We start from the raw sequence: 22,003 nt of genomic DNA on the forward strand, positions 1-22,003 counted from the left end.
AGAACTTGATGGCGAACTTGGTACGCTTAAGTGAGTGAAATGCTCTTTAAGTGCAAGTGGTCTTCAAGTGGTCTTCTATGATGCTTGGAACTTGAAGGTGAACTTGGTACACTTAAGTGAGCGAAATGTTCTTTAAGTGCAAGTGATCTTCAAGTGGTCTTCACCAACTTGGTACGCTTAAGTGAGCGAAATGTTCTTTAAGTGCAAGTGGTCTTGACCAACTTGCTGCATTTAAGTGAGCGAAACGCTCTTTAAGTGCAGTTGGTTTTCAACTACGACAAATCTGGTCCCCTAAGTGTGGCAAAGTCCCTTTAGATGCGGTTGTTTTGTTCTTTAAATTGAAAGCTGTTGTTGTGATGAGTGATAACGAATGGACAATATTCCTGGATCTTACGAGTACATAGTGGAGGTGTCTTGTTAAGTTGCAAGCTGTCGTATGATTGTGAAGTGATAAGTGACAATGAATGGGCAATATTCCTTAGGAAGTTAGGAAGGATCCTTACAAGTAGGTAATGTGAATTAGGTGTTAACGGTTGTTTATTTTGCAGTAATTTTATCCCGACTCGTGGGGTGCCCGGGGCGGGCACCATGCAGCATGGCCGTGTTGGCAACAACTCGTTCTCACGTTCGGTGTTGCTTGATGTTGGTGGTTATGCTGTGGTCGTGACGTCAGAGCCCCCTCCATCGAGACGAAAAAGATGGCGCTAGGGCGAGGACGTGGCGTGGAACGACAAGCTTCAGTTGCTGTTTGCGCTCCGACCGATTTACATTGCATTATACGGGTTGATTTTACTATCTGAGAGTTTAATTGTTAACATTACATCTATTCGCACTCGAAGCACTATTAACATTCGCATGTTGGTGACGCGACCTCGAAGTTTTTACTCATTCTAAACTCGAACCTTAATCTCACCTGTGAGATTAATGACGCAAAATAAAAACAAATAAATTGGATCTGAAAATATTATAGCAAAATATGTTCACCATAAAACGACAAGGAAAAAAATTCTCAACAGGATGATGACATCATCGCAATGAGAATGACATTATTCAATAACACGATTTTCATGTTTTATTTTTCGAGAAAAAGATCAGGTATTTCGGTTTGGAGTGTAAACAAAGTAAAGTGTGGAGTGATATACCTCCACCATTACTCAGCCTCGATCAATGTTCGCGAGGGTAATTTTAAGGAAAAAATGTTCCACTTTTCCATTACAGTGGAAAATCTGAGCCCGTTTCCTTAACAAGGTTTGCGGGCAGCTTACAATGAATTTCCGATAAAACTTTGTATGATGTGTAGAATAGGAATCCTCTGTGGTATTCAATGAGTTTGCGGTATTCAGCAAGTTTGGTAACTGGTTGTAATCGTTGCAGTACCACGAATGTGCTGTAAACACAATAAATTATGCAGGTGAACAAAAATACCGAAAACACTTTTATGCAAAAAGTTGCAAATGTTGGTCAGTGCAAAACCGCGAACTGCGATGTGGAAAATGTATGTGTTTTTATAATGTTGGCATCGGCGAAATGTGGGAAATTCATATACGAGTAATATCCGCACTCATAAAAAGGTGTCTAGACATTTAAAAATCCGTTATAATAATATTATGTGCACTATATTTAATGGGCATAGCTGAAATGAGCTGATGAAGAGTAGTTAGACAATTCTGAATTGCTATTTTCCCTATTAATTTATATTAAGACTTGCCTATATTCTTTCTCTCTGCATCCTGTTTCTAATAGCTGACGATTATCATTATGTGATTGATGCACGATATATTACAGCAATGGTACTTACGTACTATTTTCTTGAGGTAATAATATGATGGGTCATCACATACTTTGACATACTTTTGTATACATTTCGATTAGGAGTACAATTTGAACTTTAATGTTGTTATCAGATGTAGGAGTTTATAACCGGAAACATTTTTCATGCTCTCTGAGGTACAGTACGGTTAAGGTTCAAAGTTTTTCAGTTCACATATCCAGTTACCCCTTTTGATTAACGTTGCTTAGCTAGCATAATCAACTCAAGTGTTACTTCGTAACTAGGTCACGCCTCTACACCACTTTAAATGATACCTACTCTTAATGTTTCGCTATCTAGAGAAGAAACAAAAAAGATCTCAATTTGATATAAACCAAGACAAAAGGTTTCAGTTGCTTTAAGAAAATAAGGAACAGTATCTACGTAAAAGGACTACTAAGGACTCGAATATATCACATTATTCAGCTTAAATAATGAAGACCCCTTCAGGCAAACAGCGTTATCACCTTATTCATATGAGACAGTTGAAAAATAGGATGAGATTACTTTTGATACGAGTTACTTTTGAGTCTCATTTAAATGTTAGCTAGAGATCCACCCTGGTTTCACACGGGTGACGATTTTTCCGACTTAATTCACAATTAACACTATTTTGCAAAATGTTCCTAAATTTTATTATAGCCTAATGTAGCTTCTTGATAATCCTCTTTCTATTGGTGAAAATCCGTACGGCAGTTTCTGAGATTATACCAAAAACACGAATTTAGTGTGGCTCTAGGACTTTAACTTATAATGTTGCAATTTTCATAGTTTAAAGGCCTTATTCTACTCGTAATATAATTTTAAATTTTATGTATTTCAAAACTATTGCACTTTTGTTACAGGATTTAAGTAAGATCTTTATTGTTGCCATATTTTTTCTAATCGGTGTTTGTTTATGTTTTGGCTCATATCTTCTAAGCCTCTTGTTTTCAATACGGTTTTCACCATTCCGAAGATTTCACGACGTTAGTTAATACAATAAATAATAAATAATATTATGTATATGTGTAGTGTGTACGCTATAGGGATATAGATAGGTACCCAAGTGACGTCAAGAAAAATTTGCTAGGAAGCAATAAACTCAATATGCTTCATAACACTACACAACCACTGATAAAAGCAACATTCCAAGAAGGTAACTCTGAGAAATATGAAGATAAGAGTCGGCATGCAAATTTGCATGATAAAAAAGGCAGCTTACCCGTATAAATTCGCCTTAAGTAATCGAGATCCCTTCAGGTAAACAGTGCGATTACCTTTATTCATATTATATGGTTGAAAGAATCCGCCCGTATCTATTTGACTTACAATTCCACGTGGGTTTCAAATTCTTTCCTCAAATAATACGTCTATTTCAAAGCGAAACCCCAAAAAAATGAATTTTATTAATGTTCTCACCAATAGATATTTGAAGTGTTTATTGGAGAACATTTTATACATATTATGCATGGTAATTCTTAGTGGGCGTTTATGAAGAAATCGCAGGTGCGGTTTTTCTTTTTTTTTTGTACGTATAGGACCAAAATTCGGCCACAGGAATTCTAAAACAGAATTTGGTTACTCTAAAAAAATACGTGGTTGTCTTTATGCTAGTAAAATATCCTTCCATTTTTTCTTTTGAGGTACGGAACCCTAAAAAGGTTATAACTCTGTAATATCATAATTCATAATCATAATCATGATCAATGCATGGCCGGCTCACTACAGAGCACGGGTCTCCTTTCAGAGTCAGAAGAAGGAATAGCTGATGCTAATGCTCAAGTTCGAGTTCAATTATAATAATTATACTATTGTACTAAACGCTTTACATGTTACTATTACCCATTTATGTTTTATTCAATCCGTGAAGGTGTTTAACTCGACAAATCTTTTGCCGCCAACACGTGTGTTCTTTTGTATATTTATTACTTCTCCCTAAGTCCTGTGGGAGCGCTATTTGTCTCGACTCTCGACTCTCGTACTGTTTGACATGCGACACCCGCACCGCGGCCTATGTCTTCAAAGGACATTTTCCTGACGTGCGCTGAATTGTTAAGCTCTGAAGTTAATTTATTAGAACCTCGAGTTCTTGTGTTATGATATTCCGTTAAATAACTATTCCACCAAAATTTCATGTAAATTTGATTGCCAAGACTCACAAGTTCATAATGCTTTCACTGTTAAAAAGTTATGAGATTTCTTTGTAGAGTATCTTAACTGACCTTCGATTTGTGCTGCCTACGGGACCTAGGCCAAGTCTTTGTACATGGCCTAGGTCCCGTAGGCAGCACAAATCTATAGCACTATATTATTTTGACTGTATCACATTTATAAAAATAAATAACAAATAACTCTACTTACAAGCCCTGATTCTACAAACTCTACATCTCGATGAAAAAAGTATGGCTTGGCCGTTTAATGGCCGTGTCCCCTGATACATAGGCTGCACTAAAAGTATCGGGAATGGAATATTTCCGCTGTCCCTGTCATATTAATTTTTTTTAATTGAAAACTCCTTGGTTTTAAAAATCGAATACCATTTATTTTTTTAAAAAAAGATTCTCGGTCTTGCACAAGGTCTTGTCAAACTTGTTTAGTCGTTGAGAAAATGGAATTGACTCGAGAAAATTCTAGAGCGATGATTTATTATGACTTTCGAAGTGGTTTAACACAAAAACCGTGTGTTGACCGGATGATTTCTGCATTTGGTGATGAAGCCCCATCTAAAACCACAATGTATCGCTGGTTTGCTGAATTTCAACGTGGACGTGTCAAGCTCAGTGATGATCCCCGTCAAGGTCGTCCAAAAACTGCAGTCACCCAAGAAAACGTTGATGCTGTGCGTAAGCTGATTGAGGAAGATCGACATGTGACATACCGCGAAATTCAGACAACTTTAGACATTGGCATGAGAAATACAAATAATCTTGCATGAACAATTAGGTGTAAAAAAGTTGTTTTCCCGATGGATACCGCATTTGCTCTGTGAAGAGCAAAAAGCGGCTCGCGTTACTTGGTGCGTCAGAACTCTCGAAAGATTCCACGCAGGATCTTCAAATGCTGTATACAACATCGTATTAGGTGACGAATCATGGATATATGCGTACGAACCCGAAACAAAAAACCAGTCACGAGTTTGGGTGTTCGAAAATGAGTTAAAACCAACAAAAATTGTTCGTTCACGAAGTGTTGCAAAAAAAATGGTGGCCACGTTTGTCTCCAAAACCGGCCATCTTGCTACTAGTCCTCTTGAGGGACAAAGAACGGTTAATGCAGAATGGTATGCTAGCATTTGTTTGCCACAGGTCGTTTCTGAACTTCGTAAAGAGAACTGCAACCGCCGCATCATCCTCCATCACGACAATGCGAGTTCTCACACCGCGCACAGAACAAAAGAGTTTTTAGAGCAAGAAAACATAGAATTATTAGACCATCCGCCGTACAGCCCCGACCTAAACCCTAATGATTTCTGTACTTTCCCTAAAATAAAGAATACATTGCGTGGTCAGAGATTTTCATCACCTGAAGAAGCTGTGGACGCCTACAAAACGGCCATTTTGGAGACCCCAACTTCCGAATGGAAGGTTGCTTCAATGATTGGTTCCATCGTATGGAAAAATGTGTCAGATTTCGCGGAGAATACTTCGAAAAGCAATAAATACATTTTTAAATAGTAATGTTGTGTCACTTCCTTGATTCCCGAAATTTTCAGTGCCGCCCTCGTATAATGTTTTTTTGGAAAATAGAGACACTTAGTAGACCAACCAATTCAAGGACTTTATGAAATTTAATTGTCTGTTTAAATTCAAAATTAATCAAACTGATTTTGAAAGTCGTTGCTAGCTCTCATATTTTTTGTAAGCTAAGTTAAGCTTAAGCGAGGACTTTAAACCAAGGACGCCTAACTTTAGAACTTGAAAACAAAGCACACACTCTCAAGGGTGCCTTCAGTGAAGCCGGATTTCAGCTTAGGGCAATATTTACGGGGGATTGAGCTTGGATTAGTATGTATAGGCGCAGGGCTAACCACGGCTGAAGGAAATAAATTTTCAGGAACATATTTCGTCATGTTGGGGAGGTCAGACGAGTCCACTAAGTATGATGTTGATCTTATAAAATGTAGGTTCTAGGTAACCCTCATATTGCGTTAACCGATATTATTTCAGATTATTATTGAGTTAAGGTTATCTTTTAAAGAATTTTGTTATAGATGATATCAGAGTTGTCTCTAGATTTTTTTGAGAATTGATTAATTCGGCCAAAACAATCTAGTATAATGCGTGCAAAATGAGTTCTCACGCTCTATTTTATCTTTACATGTCAACTGGCATGTCAAAATTACGATTTTAGTCCTTATTTCCAAGGTGAACTGTACTTTTCACATGACAGTAAACACAAAGTTAAAATGGCGCGGGAGAACTCATTATGTACGGACTATACAAGATTTAAAAAATTCTGAACATATTGGTTTATTAATTGTCACTTGAATACGTTACGTTACGTTATACGACAGCAAATAGATATTGTCCTAGAAACTTGAGTTATATCGATTTTATTATATTTTTTAATTTTTTTTAATTTTAACGTGAACTCCCCTAAAGCAAAAATTTTTTTTAGAAATTCCACTCGAACGGAACTGGATAGCTGATATACATATAATACATACAATATACATACATACTTACATAGTCAATAGATAGAAATTAGGCAAGGAAATCGGTCTTTTTATCTCTAACTAGCTGATGCCCGCGACTTCGTTCGCGTGGATGTAGCTTTTTTAAAATTCCCGTGGGAACTCTTTGATTTTCCGGGATAAAAAGTAGCCTATGTGCTAATCCAGGGTATAATCTATCTCCATGTAGATATAACTAACACAATATTTGTACGCCACTACGGCTAATGTGCTGAACCTTGTAATCATATATATCATCTTTTATACACACATTATGCAAATAAAATAATTCTATTCTATTCTATTCTATTCTATTCTATTCTATTCTATTCCATTCTAAATTTAAGCCCAATCCGTCAAATAGTTTTTGCCTGAAGGAGTAACAAACATACACACACACACACACACACACATACAAACTTTCTTCTTTATAATATTAGTCTCTAATAGGTACTTTTGATTTTAATCAGTGGGTAGATAGGTATAATTATTTCTATTCATACGTTCTATGCTCGGTTACAGATCTTCAGAATTCGCAAATACCTACTATTAGTTGAAGTGCATCGATTAGCGCGTTGATCTGTTGAAGTCTAAAGTTTGGGAAGTCGTTAGTGAGGGAACTTGTACGTGGGACGAAGCACTTGTGAATTCAGCAGTGATTCCATTCCGTTAGTTCAATATAAGCTCCTTTATAATATGAATGCAGATTTTAGTTAGTTAGGAACCTACTTGTTGTGAGTAGATTGAAATGGTTTTTTATAGTATACTAGGTGATGCCCGGGACTTCATCCGCGTGGATTTAGGTTTTCTTAAAATCCCGTATGAACTCTTTGCTTTTCCGGGATAAAACTTGCCTATGTCAATTTCCGGTAACGAAAATTACCCCTATACCAAATCTCATATAAACCGGATACACGGATGAGCCTTTTTAAAAATCCCGTGCGGACTCTTCGATTTTCAGGGATAAAAAGTAGCCTATGTCCGTCCCCGGGGTGTAAGCTGACTCTGTACCTTTCATCAAATTGTTGGGCCGTGAAAAGGTGGCAGACAGATAGACAGACAGACACACTTTCGCATTTATAATATTAGTATGGAGTGAGTTTTTTCCTTTCTATCAATGACTTTAAAGTAAACAATTTACTTACTGTTATTTTTGTAATTCCTAAGTAAATCTTAGGAATTTGCAGCGCTCAGAGAAGCCTTCAAGCGCTTACGATGAAATCATTTTTTTAAATGTGATTTTTGTGATTTTAGGTGGATTCTATTTGATATGTTTAAAACCCTCAAGCAACTGGATTTACATTATTTATCAATATATTTCACTATAATTAAACGAAACCAAAGTTTAAGAGGGTAATGTCAGGAAATAAACCCTCTAAAGCTTGGAAACAAGGAGCTTAAAGTTGTAACATGTTATTGAATAACATCTTAACCTCGCTTAAGCTCTCAAATGGACCACTTTAAGGAATTCCCAAAATGGCAGCCCTTGATCGTGGCTTATGTACATTTTGCCGTAATCTAGGTTGACAACAAAGGCCTATATTATACCCACCGTTTTTAACCCCCGACCCAAAAAGAGGTGTGTTATAGGTTTGACGTGTGTATCTGTGTATCTGTCTGTGGCATCGTAGCTCCTTAACTAATGAACTGATATTAATTTAATTTTTTTGTTTGAAAGGTGGCTTGATCGAGAGTGTTCTTAGCTCAAGAAAATCTGTTAAGCCGTTTGAAAGTTATCAGCTCTTTTCTAGTTACCGTCACTTGTCGGAGGTGTTATAAATTTTTAATTCATTTTATTTAAACAGTCAAAAGTGAAATCCGCCACGGTCTCAATTAAAGAAAAGGCAGATATAATTTATTGCAAGTCTAGTTACCATAACTTATAAAGGCTGAGAACAATTTTGGCAAAATTTATCGCCTAAGTCCAATTTATCTTCTCCCATCTGGATGTGATATCTTAGCTTTTTGTTCTATTGAATTTATGTCACAAAATTTATAATTATTTCTGCAATCCGACGCTTGCGTGTCATATTATTGAAAATTTTAACCACCTTCAAAAAAAAATTCTGATTTGGACGATTACATTTTTCAACTTTTTGTTTATTCATCATCATCATCTTAATCAACCGACAAACGCCCACACCTTACATATAGATCTCTTGTATGGACTTTTCCAGATGCCATTCCATTGATGTCTATGTAAAATAAACTGTTTCTTAGGAACTATTAAATAAAGGGTCTTTCAAAATTCATAAATCAACAAAAAAGTACGTCAAATTACGCCGAACGTTTATGACGTCACATCTATGTGTTTCATACAAGCTCCTATAAGCGACTAAGCAACCGATTTGACATTCAGTAAAAAGTCGCTGATTTGACTTTGTCTTCATCCCTATTCAGCGGCTAGCTTGAAGTCTACCTAATGGAGGGTCATCCAACCACTACGCTACGCTTTGCGCTGTAAGGTCGCCATTCTAGCACCTAGCACTAGGCGATGGCTGATGGAGCGGGAAAGTCCTTGAGTGGAGACCGCGTTTAAGCAAGCGTAGTGTGGGACGCCCCCCAGCACGATGGACCGACGATATAAAGCGGCTGGTGGGAAGTGGCTGGATGAGGAAGGCTGAGGACGGGTGTGGTGGCGCTCTATAGGGAAAGCCTATGTCCAACAGTGGACATCCACAGGCTGATGATGATGATGAAGATGAAATACTAGGTAATTTCCTATATGTAATTTCTTTGTAAATATGTACCTACCTTTATTTCTGCCTCGGTACCTACCTACATTTTATGTATAGCTTTTATTATCCTCCCTTATGATTGCTTTCTTTAGGAATCCTAAGAATCCTACACTGACATTTAAAATTTAATTAAATTGGCACTTTTTCGTAAACTAAACTAGTGGGTCTCCTCTAGCTCTTGTCATAAATTTAAAAACTGTACTGATAGATTAATATTCAAGTAAATTGATCAGGATCGAATGGAAGCCAGATAATTTGTTACCAGTCTACTCCCCATAAGTTATAAAGGCTGAAGCCTGAATACAATGTTGACGTAATTTATCGCCTTAGTCCAATTTATATTCTGCTGTCTCAATGAGAAATCTCGCAACTATATTTGCAAACCGCGAAATAACAATACTATACAGTATTGTTATTACTGATATTGGTAGTACTGATCTAAGACAATTGACTAATAATAAATTTCACTTCTAACAAGTGTAAATTAAAAATTTATAACACCCCCGAGTGAAGGATACAATAACTAGAAAACAGCTGATAACTTTCAAATGGCTGAATCGATTTTCTTGGATTATAACTAAGAACACTTTTGATCAAGCCACCTTTCAAACAAAAAAAAAAAATTAAAATCGGTTCATTAGTTTAGGAGCTACGATGCCACAGACAGATACACAGATACACACGTCAAATTTATAACACCCCTCTTTTTGGGTCGAGGGTTGATATAATAAACTACTCCGTCCGTCTTCAGAACCTCATTTCCGTCGCTTAGAAACTTGTTAGCACTCACTGAGATGACTTTTCCATTTTCCCTCCTTTACTTCTTACTTAGGTGATAGCTACACACGGATATTGTAACTTTGAAACACTACGTCTGTACAAAAATATACACACAAAACACTGTTCACTTTTACCTTTTTAGGGTTCTGTACCTCAAAAAGAAAAACGGAACCCTTATAGGATCAATTTGTTGTCTGTCTGTCCGTTCTGTCCATCTGTCGTGTCCACCAAACGTGTCTGAAATCTGAAATTGCCCTTGCCAGAATCGAACGAACGGGAATTCCAAGTTATAAGAACATAGCGCTCACCACTGAGTCAGGGGCAGCGTCACTAAGTCTGATATCTATAAAGTGCTATAAAACGCACTTTGACTTTGCTTAGACTTAAGTTTCAGTTAAAACGAGACAGATTTATGCCAGCAGTATAACACTGTCTCGTTTTAACAGTGTCTTAAGTCTAAAGGCCGATTCACACCAATTGCGTACACGTGACCCGTGCGTAGTGACGCACATAAACCCCTAACACACCGGGTTATACATACGTCCACGCTTTACGCAAGCGGGTTGCCATGTTTCATACATTTCCATACATTACAACGCAATGGTACGCGCTACCTCTACGCCTACGCAGCCTGTGTGAACGAGCTATTAATCTGAGCAAAATCTAAGTGCACTCTATAGATCACAGCCTTAGTACGGAAGTAACTAAAACACTAAAAAAATTATGCTTAAAAGTCCTATAACCAACTAGGCACACCACTCGCACACATTAAAGCTAAGTTATAAGCCTTTATGAGAGACTTTTTGTGCTCGTAATAAAGACGATATTATATTTTCAGTTTCTTCTGAACTGTAATTACGGCTGCCGGAGTTCCTGTGAAGCCGAGCGATCGTGTCAAGACGGAAGAACGCAAGTGGCGTAGAGTTACGGAGTTTATTTTAATAGAAACTTAAAATGGTTGATAAGTTTTAGTGAGTCCATCAGGATCAGGTCTCTGAATGATAGCCAACGAGCTCATTCGTCATTTATTTTTGATTCATTGAAAGTTTTCTACGAAAAAGTATTTTAATATCATTCAGTGAAGCAGCAATGTAGAACCAACCAATGTTAATGAGATCGGTTGCTATCTTTCACTGTTGAGCACTGAGTTAGCGAATCACCACGTAGGTCGATTGGCATAGTCTTGAAGTGTCATTGGTTTACGTAACTCAATAACAATAATTAATTAGACAAGTAATTATTGAGTAAAAAAAACATTTTTTTCGGGCACACACACTAAAAGAGCTATAAAATTTAAACGACTGAAAAGACTTTCTGTGAAAATTATCACAATGAAAGTCCGTTCACTAACATAGTATCCCTGCCTAATTTGTGTTTATTATTTATACTCTTTTTTTATTACAATAAACATAAAAAGTTTAGTTATTTTATTTAATTCTTAGAATGGAAAATATTTATTTGACAAACACATTAAAAAATAATAAGATAAAAGCAAAATAATAATAAATGTGCCTGCGGGCATAGCGATACTATGTTAGTGAAGAGACTTGCTTTTGAATAAAATAAAATAGAACACTTTAAAAGCGGTCGATCTGTTTGAGCGTCACGATGCCACAGAGAAAATAAAATTATTGCGTGGAGTTTATGAATAATAATAAAATTAATAGCTAAAATAAATCTCTCAAATGAAATCGGAGTTGATATCATTGCCACAAGTAAATAATGTTACTAACATATCTTTACTTCATTATGTGATTGTCGGTAATTAGGTCAATCATTCGAGTCGAGTGTGCCGCGTATCAGTTAATAGGTAGACAAACATGGGGGGAGTTGAAAAGGGGAAACGGGGTAAGACCTAACGATGTCTTTGTGTAAAATAATTACGTGAATTAGTCGACTACACGCATAATCGTACAAGGATTTACAATCATTACGCAAGATCTTTTTCTTTGCTCGTAGGTAATCTACCACCAATCGCTTAGACTATTAAAAAAAAAATATCGCGGCACTCCGGAGTGAAAGAACTACCTATTACCTACTAAGCCTCCGCTGTCCCTTCGTCCGTCTGTCTGCCAGTGGGTTGTATTCGTGAACCGTAAAACTAGAGATTCAAAATTTTCACTGAATGTCTATTGCCACTATAACAAAAAATAATAAAAATTCAAAACGGTGGCCATGAAAATGTAAAAAAAAAAGTGTTATTTCTTGTACGGAACTCTACATGTGCGAGCTGACGTCGCACTTGACTCATCCAATTTTTTGAAATATTCCATCATCATGACCAACTTATCTCCGGCCCACTACTGAGTATGGGTCTCCTCTCGGAATGAGAAGGGGTTCAGCCTCAGTCTGCCACTCTGGCCCAGTGCGGATTGATAGACTTCACACACCTTTGAAAACATTATGGAGAACTCTCAAGCATGCACGTTTCCTCACGATATATTTCTTTACCAAGCGAGTGATATTTAATTGCTTAAAACGCTCACAACTCAAAAGTTAGACGTGCGTGCCCGGGATCAAACTTTTGACCTCCGGAACAATAGACGGATGTCTTAACCACTAGGCTATCACGGTTCATGGCTCTTTAGTAGGTATATTGTGATAGATTAAAATGTTATTTCTCGTAATATTTAGTTTCATATTAAGTCTGGTATTGGTTCTGGATTCGAGCTGTTCTAAATTAGTCACTAATCTACTAAGAAATCGGTAGGTTCTCAGGGTATACTACTTAAAAAACTAAGAATGACTGAATGACTTAATAGCTAACTTTATAAATATCAGTTTTTAAAAATGTGGAAGTAATTTTTTTCTTCAAAGTTTTTATTATAGTCCCGCTCGTAAAAGCTAATATAGTGTCAAGAATAAGAATTCAAAAACTGGAGTGCAGTTTTAGTCTTGCTTCTTGTAAAGTTGCGAGAGCATTCTATGTAGAGCCAAATAGCATGCAAACTTTTTATAAAACTAATAAGTTTGAAAGCGTTTGTTGAGACCGGGTGGAAACATAAATTACTGCAGCCCGACTTCCACAAATAAGATAAAGTTATAGTAATTAAAACACTTTTATTTAGCTTTGTCTTTATTACATAAAATACATAACTTAAAATTTAAAAAACCCCCGACACAAAAACCTCTATAAGAAAACTAGAAAAGAGCTGATAACTTTCAAACGGCTGAACCGATTTTCTTTATTATAGCTAAGAACACTCTCGATTAAGCCACCTTTCAAACAAGAAAAACTAAATTAAAATCAGTTCATTCGTTTAGGAGCTACGATGCCACAGACAGATACACAGATACACACGTCAAACTTATAACACCCCTCTTATTGGGTCAGGGGTTAAAAAGAGAAACGTACGAACTCATCACGATATTTTTGAAACTGCGACTACAAGACTGAAATTTTGCGTAGCGGTTCCTTTAAGGACGTATGTGCTCGCTAAGACGGAATTTCACGAATTTCTATTCCTAAACTTGGCATTCAAAGTTTGTACGTATGTAAAGTCCACTTAACCGATCCTTCAATACTACTAAAATGTTTATAATGTGTAATATTGTAATGTAAATTAGTATATGATTATTTTAAATACTCTTTAGATTCACATAGTGGCAAAAAATCTACGCAGGCAAAGTCACGGTCTAACAGCTAGTCTTTATACATAAGGGTATTTTCTCCATTGTTTGATGTATGTACAAATTAGTACGTATACATTGATGGTACGAACAGATTGATAATAATTGTATCGCTCATAAATGAACATCTGTAGCTATTATGCGATTACACGGGCACTCATGTTATCTGATATGTTACCGATTAGGCCTTTACTGATGTAATATTCTAAGGCTTTAAAGTTACGCCCATATTGTGTATTATGTACGTTTGTCGGTATTAATTACTTACTAATAATGCTCTCAATTTTTTAAATAGTAGGTTTTTTAAAGGGTTCCGCGTACCCGAATGATGCCAATGGGACTCTATATCCGTCTGTCTGTCAGCGGATTGTATCTCATGAACCGTAATAGGTCGAGAGTTGAACGTTCCACGAGTGTGTATTTCTTTTGCTAGATAGATAGATAGAAGTCTTTATTGTACACAAAAACATGTAAAGGAACACAATACAGAAGGATGAAAACAGAAAAAAACAATTGTGTGTAAAAGCGGCCTTATTGCTTAGATCAATCTCTACCTTGCTGAAAGGAGAAGCTAGTGCTGGATAGTAAGTAACAAGTCGCAAAGAATTATTCTATATGTATGTACATATACAACAATAATAATAAAGCACCAAGATGTCGAATTTCAAAATGGCCAATATAGTGTCAAATCCAGTACGATGGTACGTTAACGTACTCTCTCGCACTTGACCGTTTTTATTTTCTGCCTTATCTAATTGAACTAAGCAGTTCCTTTCAAACTTTAGAATCCAAGCCTATGAGCTTAATGAGCATTAGAAACGTGTGATAAATGGACAAAATTACATCTTCAGAGCTATCTGATCCCATAATTGGTTTTCTTGAACCCTTCATAGAGCACGTACGAAATTACTTACTTTGTATCAGGCGTGCTCTTTCGGAAAAATACTTTCGCGATATTATTTTAGAGATGTGCCTAGACGTCTGACCTATTCAGGTCTACTTAATTTCTGTATACCTACAACGTCATAAATATAAAATTTAAAAAATTATTCTGAGTTTGAATTTGATACGCAGATTGGATATACCATTATTTATTATTGGAAACGTAATACCTTCACGTTAAAATATTTTATTTATTAATTATTAATAAAATGTAATATATATTCATTATTTTTTTTGGGTGCATTCATAGGAATTCGTTTTGTTATTAATTTCATTGTAAGGTTTCCACTTTCAGCGTCACACAGAACAGGTGTTTGCGAGAATGTGAAATTCTTCTGTAATTTTTTTCTTATTGAAAATGGTACCTTATCTAATTAGTATACAAACCATGCCCGCATGGATCGTTGCCAAGAATACTGGCTGCATTCCTGCGCTGAACAGCCAGGCTGGTCCTTTCCGCAAAGATCAGTCAGCCCTTCTATCGGGAGATGAAGCTATTTTCTCTATTTCATTGTAGAACTTTTCAATGATTTAAAGTTGCACATGTCGAATTAAAAGAATTGTCCTATTTAAAACAGTTAACGCTGACATAATAGAAACAATGTAAATCAATTCGATCTACATCGGAAGATCCTAAAACGTGATTAGGGTCCCGCAATAAGATCGTCCCGAAATCAGAGAGCTGTCCCGGTTAATTGCGCTCCCGGGAAATCTATCTTGTTTTACGGCGTCCACTTTAAATCCAGTTTTTTGGTAGGTTCTATCCGCCACTGGGAATAAAATTGGAATTGGGAAACTAAAACGATTCACGGGTTAGGCTTTGATGTACACTAACTTCGTGTTGGTTTTATCTTCCTTATGTAAATATGCCCCGAAATTGACGATTTAACCTTTAACTCGGCTACCTGGTTTCATCATAACCTTTTTAACGTTCATTTCTGTTGTTTAACCCCCGACCCGAAAAGAGGGGTATTATAAGATTGACGTGTGTATCTGTGTATCTGTCTGTGGCATCGTAGCTCTTAAACTAATGAACCTATTTTGATTTAGTTTTTTTTTGTTTGAAAGGGAGCTTGATCGAGAGTGTTCTTAGCTATAATTCAAGAAAATCGGTTCAGCCGTTTGAAAGTTATCAGCTTTTTTCTAGTTACTGTAACCTTTACTTGTCGGGGTGTTATAAATTTTTAATTTACACTTGTCTTAAATAGAAGTATCATAAATATAATACTGATTAAAAATCTTTCATTTTTACTCAAATAGATTTTTACAAGTGCTTTTCAATCTTCAACTGAATCTAAACTAGTCTGGAATGCTCTTTCTACCGAGAAGAACCAGTGAAAAACTCGGCAATCACTTTTCAAATATTTAATACTGAAATTATCTCTCTCAATAACTTCCTTTGAAGTATAAGCTAGGTCCTGGATCTCTTGATGGATAAAAAAAGCTACAGGGGCATTTTTCCCTGGTAGTGACTGTTTGTTTACTGCAGATTTTTGTATGGATTTTTTAATTTTTTAATGGATTTTCAAAAAATTTGGGCAGATGGTGTCTATGCCTCGCCTCCGTATATAGCTAATGCCTTATTTGATACATACAAAAGATACCTCGAACAATGGCCACATATTATACGTAAAATTGTTTAGGTTTAGGTGAAAATGTAAGCCGGGTCGAAACGACACATAATCGTAGCTTAGGCAATATTAAATCAAAGATATAGGAGTATTGCACTAAAGTTGTTCCAAAACCATTGGGGATTATTTGGCGTAAATAAATTTATTCAGACACGTGCCGGATAAGTCAGTGCAACGAATTTCCCGGGAGATGAGAATTTGTTTGGGATACGAAAAATTTGGTATACAAAATTGTTCTGAATACATGGTAAGGGTCCGTGTAAAATTAAAACTGTTCTCTCTAAATATAAAAAACAAATTACATGAAATACATAACGTCAACCCACGGAGTCTATTTGTTTGGAAACGCTTATTTTAAAAAGCGCAGGTGGGTGTTATTTTAAGTTTTTCATACAAGAAAGTGACCATTTTCTGCGCGACATAGATTAAATAGTGCAGATTATCTTGTGGCTTCAACCTGAATACGTGCTAAAAATAGCTAAATTCAGTTAAATTCTAGACCATAAGGTCTAGAATTTAACTAAAATAGCTAAATAACCATAAATATATAGACCATAAGGTCTAGAATTTAACTGAATTTAGCTATTTTTATTCTATTTTACCTTCTTGTTCAACTACTATAACAATGCGTGAAAAATACCAGTGAATCTATCAACGTAAAATAGGTGGCACGTGAGTTGCAACGCATGCCACGGATCAGCTAGTCACACTGTATAATATTATAAAGGCGGAAGTTTGTGTATGTGTGTGTGTGTTTGTTTGTTACTGTTTCAAGCATAAAACTACTAAACACATTTGGCTGTAGAATGGAGATAGTATTTATCCCGAAAAACAAAGAGTTCCCGCGGGATTTAAAACCTTTATTCACGCGAACGGAGTCGCGGGCTTCGTCTAGTAATTAATAAAATAAGCCACATAGAGCAATCGACAATCTGAAGGGAGTGAAAATATGAGAAAATTGTATATACCGTCACATCTCAAGTAGAAGCCTCACCGGAAATTCAGTAACAGGATGCGAGCTTATCTGCCCCTCATTTCTACCCGCAGTTTGTTTGTAGTACGAGTTATAAGAGGAAGCGACATCAATTACTTTAATCCAATGCGAAAGTGCGTCTGTCTGTCTATCTGTCTGCTACCTTTTCACAGCCCAACAGTTTAACCGATTCTGACGGAAGGTACAGAGTTAGCTTATATCAGGGACGGACATAGGCTACTTTTTATCCCGGAAAATCAAAGAGTTCCCACGGGATTCCTAAAGACCCATCCGCTCAACCGATTTGTATGAAATTTGGTACCGAGGTTGCTTGCGTCCATGTTTTTGACATAGACAACTTTTTATAACCAAACAGTTCCCAAGAGATCTTCAAAAACCTACATCCAGATATATACATAAGTCAGATAAAATATATAAATTTGAGCGTAAGTATTGAGATTTTAGAATTATACTTACCTTTTTTGTAACTCACACTCCCTATCTCTTTCTTCTGATTTTAGTTAGCCGTTTAGGATTTTTTTTAAATTAATTATTATCAATTAGATAATGCCCGCGACATCATCCGAGTGGATTTAGGTAAGTCCCGTCAGAACTTCTATTTTATCAGATTTTCTAAGATAAAAAGTAACCTATGTAAATCTGAACTCTTATGTCACTAACTACTTATATTCATGCAAGAAATCAGATCGATCGTTGTTGCGTTGTGGCGTGATCGAAAGACAAACCAACAAACACAAGTTTGCGTTCATTAATATCAGTAGTCATTAAACGACATTATAATATTAATTAATTAATCAGATTTTTAGAGCGTATAATTTGGACCACGCGACTAAATACCACGTCCCGTGTTATATTAGGTATGTCTTTCACCACCAGAGTATCGTCATTATGTAACGTACTTGTAACATAGTAACTTTAACGCAATAGGAAGATAATAACTTGGGAAAAAATATCTACTCGTAAGCAGCATATCATAATATTATCGGCGCCTGATATTAATATGACATTTAAATAAAAATCATCTTTCACTCCTCCTCTTCTCCTCTCTCTCTCTTCTTGGCTTCTTTTATTAATTTCAAATGATCACTAATTATGGTCATAGCACACATATCAACTCGGAAAGGGATCGTCACCGTATCGCCTTTCGCCTCGCCGTCAACCAGGCGTCAACTTAATGTAAAAGCAGCTCCAGTACGTCGACTAGGCTACGGCTTACAGCAGGGAGGCCACAGGAGGGGTGAGAGGGACAAGCATGGACGAAGAGACGTACTCGGGTATGGAGAGGCGTAAGCGAGGGGATGACGAGCCGTAGGCGCGGGAACTGTGAGTTGACCACGCACCTCACCCCTGTTCGTGAGCTTGTCCCGAGGCGGGGCAGTTACGATACGATTCCGTTAAAGTACGTTGCAGTAAGAAGTTTCATACAAAGAATATCGAAAGGGTCGAATTGATAAATGATGACATGATATTTGATAGCTCCTGTCTTCGTCACCTGGTGAGAAAGGGTTAATGGTTATGTTACCGTCAAGGTAGAAATAGACCAGGAAAAATTATGACTTATGTTAGTTTTATTAAACTAGGTAAACCTAATTATTGTTTTCTATATATAATATAGCTCATACCTACCGGCCTTCGAACTTGGGCTCTACCAAAATGGTCGCTAAAACTTGAAGTTAGTTGACATTTTTTCTAGTCCCGCAGCAGAATAATGCGAATAATGTTTTGAATCCTGCACGATCCTCAATTTAAACAAGGCCGTCTAGTGAGACGAGAACATCTATCGTATCCTAAAGTTGAAATTAATTTACCGGATCCAGAGCTTGGGAATGTGAACTATCTGGGATATAACCATCCTTTAGGGATAAATAAGTAATTAAGTGAGCTGAGAATTTCTTGTGATATAAAATGGATAAAACGATGCCGAAGGAATTTAAATGTTGACGGTTTGCGGTTTGGGCGTATCAAAGCGGCTGACAAATTAAAGAGAGATCTGCAGAGAAGTATAGGGACTGTATACCTATACACCTATTTATAGACATGATTAGCGATTGAGATTGAGTAGTTAATATTTAATTCAAAGTGAAAAGATAGTATCTTACAATAAAACTAACCCCTATTTCGTTGTGTAACTAAGACAAGTGATACCGACGAGGATTAGAGCTGATACTTGGGGCGCTGACGAACATAACGGTGTCAAAATCCTTTTTTCTTTAATCCGGAGGATTTTTAGTGCACTGACTACAAATCTGAACTTGAAGCAAACGGGCCTAAAAATTGTGCTAAACTTGAGTCCAAAGTTCGAGAGTTTAATCGTCGAATACCACTCTGAAGTCTATTCCAAACAAAATGGCCCAAAATAGTGCTAAAATTGAATCTAAAGCTCGCGATTGTCAAATCGGCATAGCTTGATTTCGACTAAAAATAAAATTTACTAGCCACTGCCGAAGCCTCCCACTAAATCTGATCAGAGACAACTTTGAAATTACTTACCTAAACTCCCAAATTAAATAAACATACCGTTTTCCACTGCACCAGAGAGGTCGCCAGATGAAAAAAAAAAAACGTTCATGTGTGAGTTGGACTCGCATATTATGAAGGGTTCCGTACCATCGTAGAAGAGATTTTAACATTTTTATGTTCAACACTGCAAGTTAATGATAACAGGCGCAATCTATATGTGATTTAGTATATTATTTTTTCATGAACGCTTTTTTGTGTGATGTAACCACAAATTCACTGTTTTCGGATTTATTCCTTTACTTGTGCCCTAAGACCTACCTACCTACGAAACATGATTCTAGGTCAACGGGAAGTACCCTAAAGGTTATCTTGACAGACACGACAGATGAATGGAGAGACAGACAGACTGACAGCAAAGTGTTTTCCTTTTGATGTACGGAACCCTAAAAAAAAGTAACGGGGCGATGTGCGCAGATTTTATGCAATTTTAAATTAAGCTGATTGTTGACGGGAAGGTTTAAGTGTCCCAAGCCAACACACCTAAGCTGACCATCATAATGCGATGTTTGTTTAGGCCTATGGCTTTATTACGTAACCCATGTTTATACACAGACGAGATGCTTGAGTTATTAATTAAAATTTAAATTAAGATACTCATACTTGTAAACAACAAACATTATAAAGGTACAGGTATTAGTTATTATACCTTTATTATCAAAGCTTTCAAAATAACATCATACATTTTTCATCTAGGCATTAAAACTAAAAGTACGTAGACGACAGCACAGTAATGGAGAGATACATATCCAGTCCACGTGCTAGTAGTTCTGAGATCAATGAACTCAGGGAGGCAATGGTACTGCGGTTAAACTCTACCCTGAAATACGTTTCTGATTGGGGTGATGCCAATTTGGTAGAGTTAGGTTAGTTAGGTAGGTAGTTAGGTAGTTAGTTAGGTAGGTAAAAAAAAAAAAAAAAACGTACAATATTTATTATTCTTCTCTAGAATCTCCTCAGCCCGAGTACATGGAGTATGAACATTGGGAGTCTAATGACTATCGCCCGATAGGAAAATGGTCCACGAGTCGGAACTCAGGAAGTGCACCACTATGTTTCGGCCTCTTTAAAATTTTTAACTTTTTTTTAAGGTTACGAAGCTTTTTTTATCGTGGGTTTGTTTTCCACACTTTGACGTAGCAATCCGATGTACTTGAGACCGCCGCTCCGGTGCGATTCCTCGCCTCGTCACTCCAACCAGCTGAGGATACTCCAAAATCCAACATGGACATCCAGGTCGGCGAGGACTTTAAGGGGTGTTTCTGGGGAACCAATGTAGGCTTCTCATCGGGCAGATTCACAGCTGCATTTATGCAGAACGTGTTTCGGTTATACCTAGAATAGAGAGATGTTTGATTAACGAACTATCTCCTGTTGTTGTGTCTATAACTGTCCTTAGTTTGCTTTGGTTTAGTTTTATGACGAGTGTGATCCTGTAGGAATAAAAGTGTAAATTAAAAATTTATAACTCTCCCGACAAGTGCCTTGTTGCAGTAATTAGAAAAGAGCTGATAACTTTCAAACGGCAGAACCAATTTTCTTGGATTATAGCTAAGGACACTCTCGATCAAGCCACCTTTCAAACAAAAACAAACAAAATTAAAATCGGTTCATTAGTTTAGGAGCTACGATGCCACAGACTGATACACAGATACACACGTCAAACTTATAACAGCCCTCTTATTGGGTCGGGGGTGTTGCAATCTCTCGTTGGTTCCACAGGAGAGCCTGCCGCAGCAGACACTCCTAGTTGAGTTCCGCAAACGAGTCCGATTCCATAGCCACGTCTTGATCCTACGTAGCATATACTCGTATATATTATGATTGGATTGCCCTCACGGAAAAAAAAGGAACAGGTGCAACAATTTAAAGTGCACCAGGTGGGCTTTGACTATGGCCATTCAATCATTCGGATTTTAGTCCTACTTTTGTTGTCCTACATCTGTATAAGAAAGGGGAATATTTTATTTATACATAAAGTCGGTATTTTTGCTATGATTATCTATACATATAATAAAATTGTAGAAAAGTGGTGTCTGTACAATGGAAATATATAAAAAAAAGTAGCAGGGGGTGTTGTATCGATGCCGAACCCGAAATTGTAATTAATTTTTTTTTTGTCTGTTTGTCTGTGTGTTTGTGCACGCTAATATCAGAAACGGCTTATTCGATTTAGATACGGTTTTCATTAATATATTGCAGTAAGCTTCACTTAACATTTAGTGTTTATTTCATGTCAATCGGTTCATAAATAAAAAAATTATGTCAATTTAAAAAATCACGGCGAACATTTTTAACGTACAGAGT

The 22,003-nt window shown here is 36.7% G+C and overlaps 1 long non-coding RNA gene across 2 annotated transcripts; it reads right to left on the reverse strand.

The window, feature by feature from the left end:
• Positions 1 to 3,391: 3,391 nt before the first annotated feature.
• On the reverse strand, positions 3,392 to 18,555 carry LOC123865106. 2 transcript variants are annotated; one of them, XR_006795901.1, is made up of 3 exons: positions 18,267 to 18,555; positions 11,843 to 11,847; positions 3,392 to 3,402 (listed from the first exon to the last, which is right to left on the reverse strand). It is a non-coding gene; the product is annotated as an uncharacterized LOC123865106 (long non-coding RNA). The 2 variants fall into 2 exon arrangements; XR_006795900.1 differs by lacking the exons at positions 3,392 to 3,402; positions 11,843 to 11,847 and adding exons at positions 4,077 to 4,087; positions 9,145 to 9,147.
• Between the last annotated feature and the right edge of the window lie 3,448 nt (positions 18,556 to 22,003).

The sequence above is a fragment of the Maniola jurtina genome, chromosome 5, assembly GCF_905333055.1.
Source record: "Maniola jurtina chromosome 5, ilManJurt1.1, whole genome shotgun sequence".
In the NCBI taxonomy this organism is placed as follows: Eukaryota; Metazoa; Arthropoda; class Insecta; order Lepidoptera; family Nymphalidae; genus Maniola; species Maniola jurtina.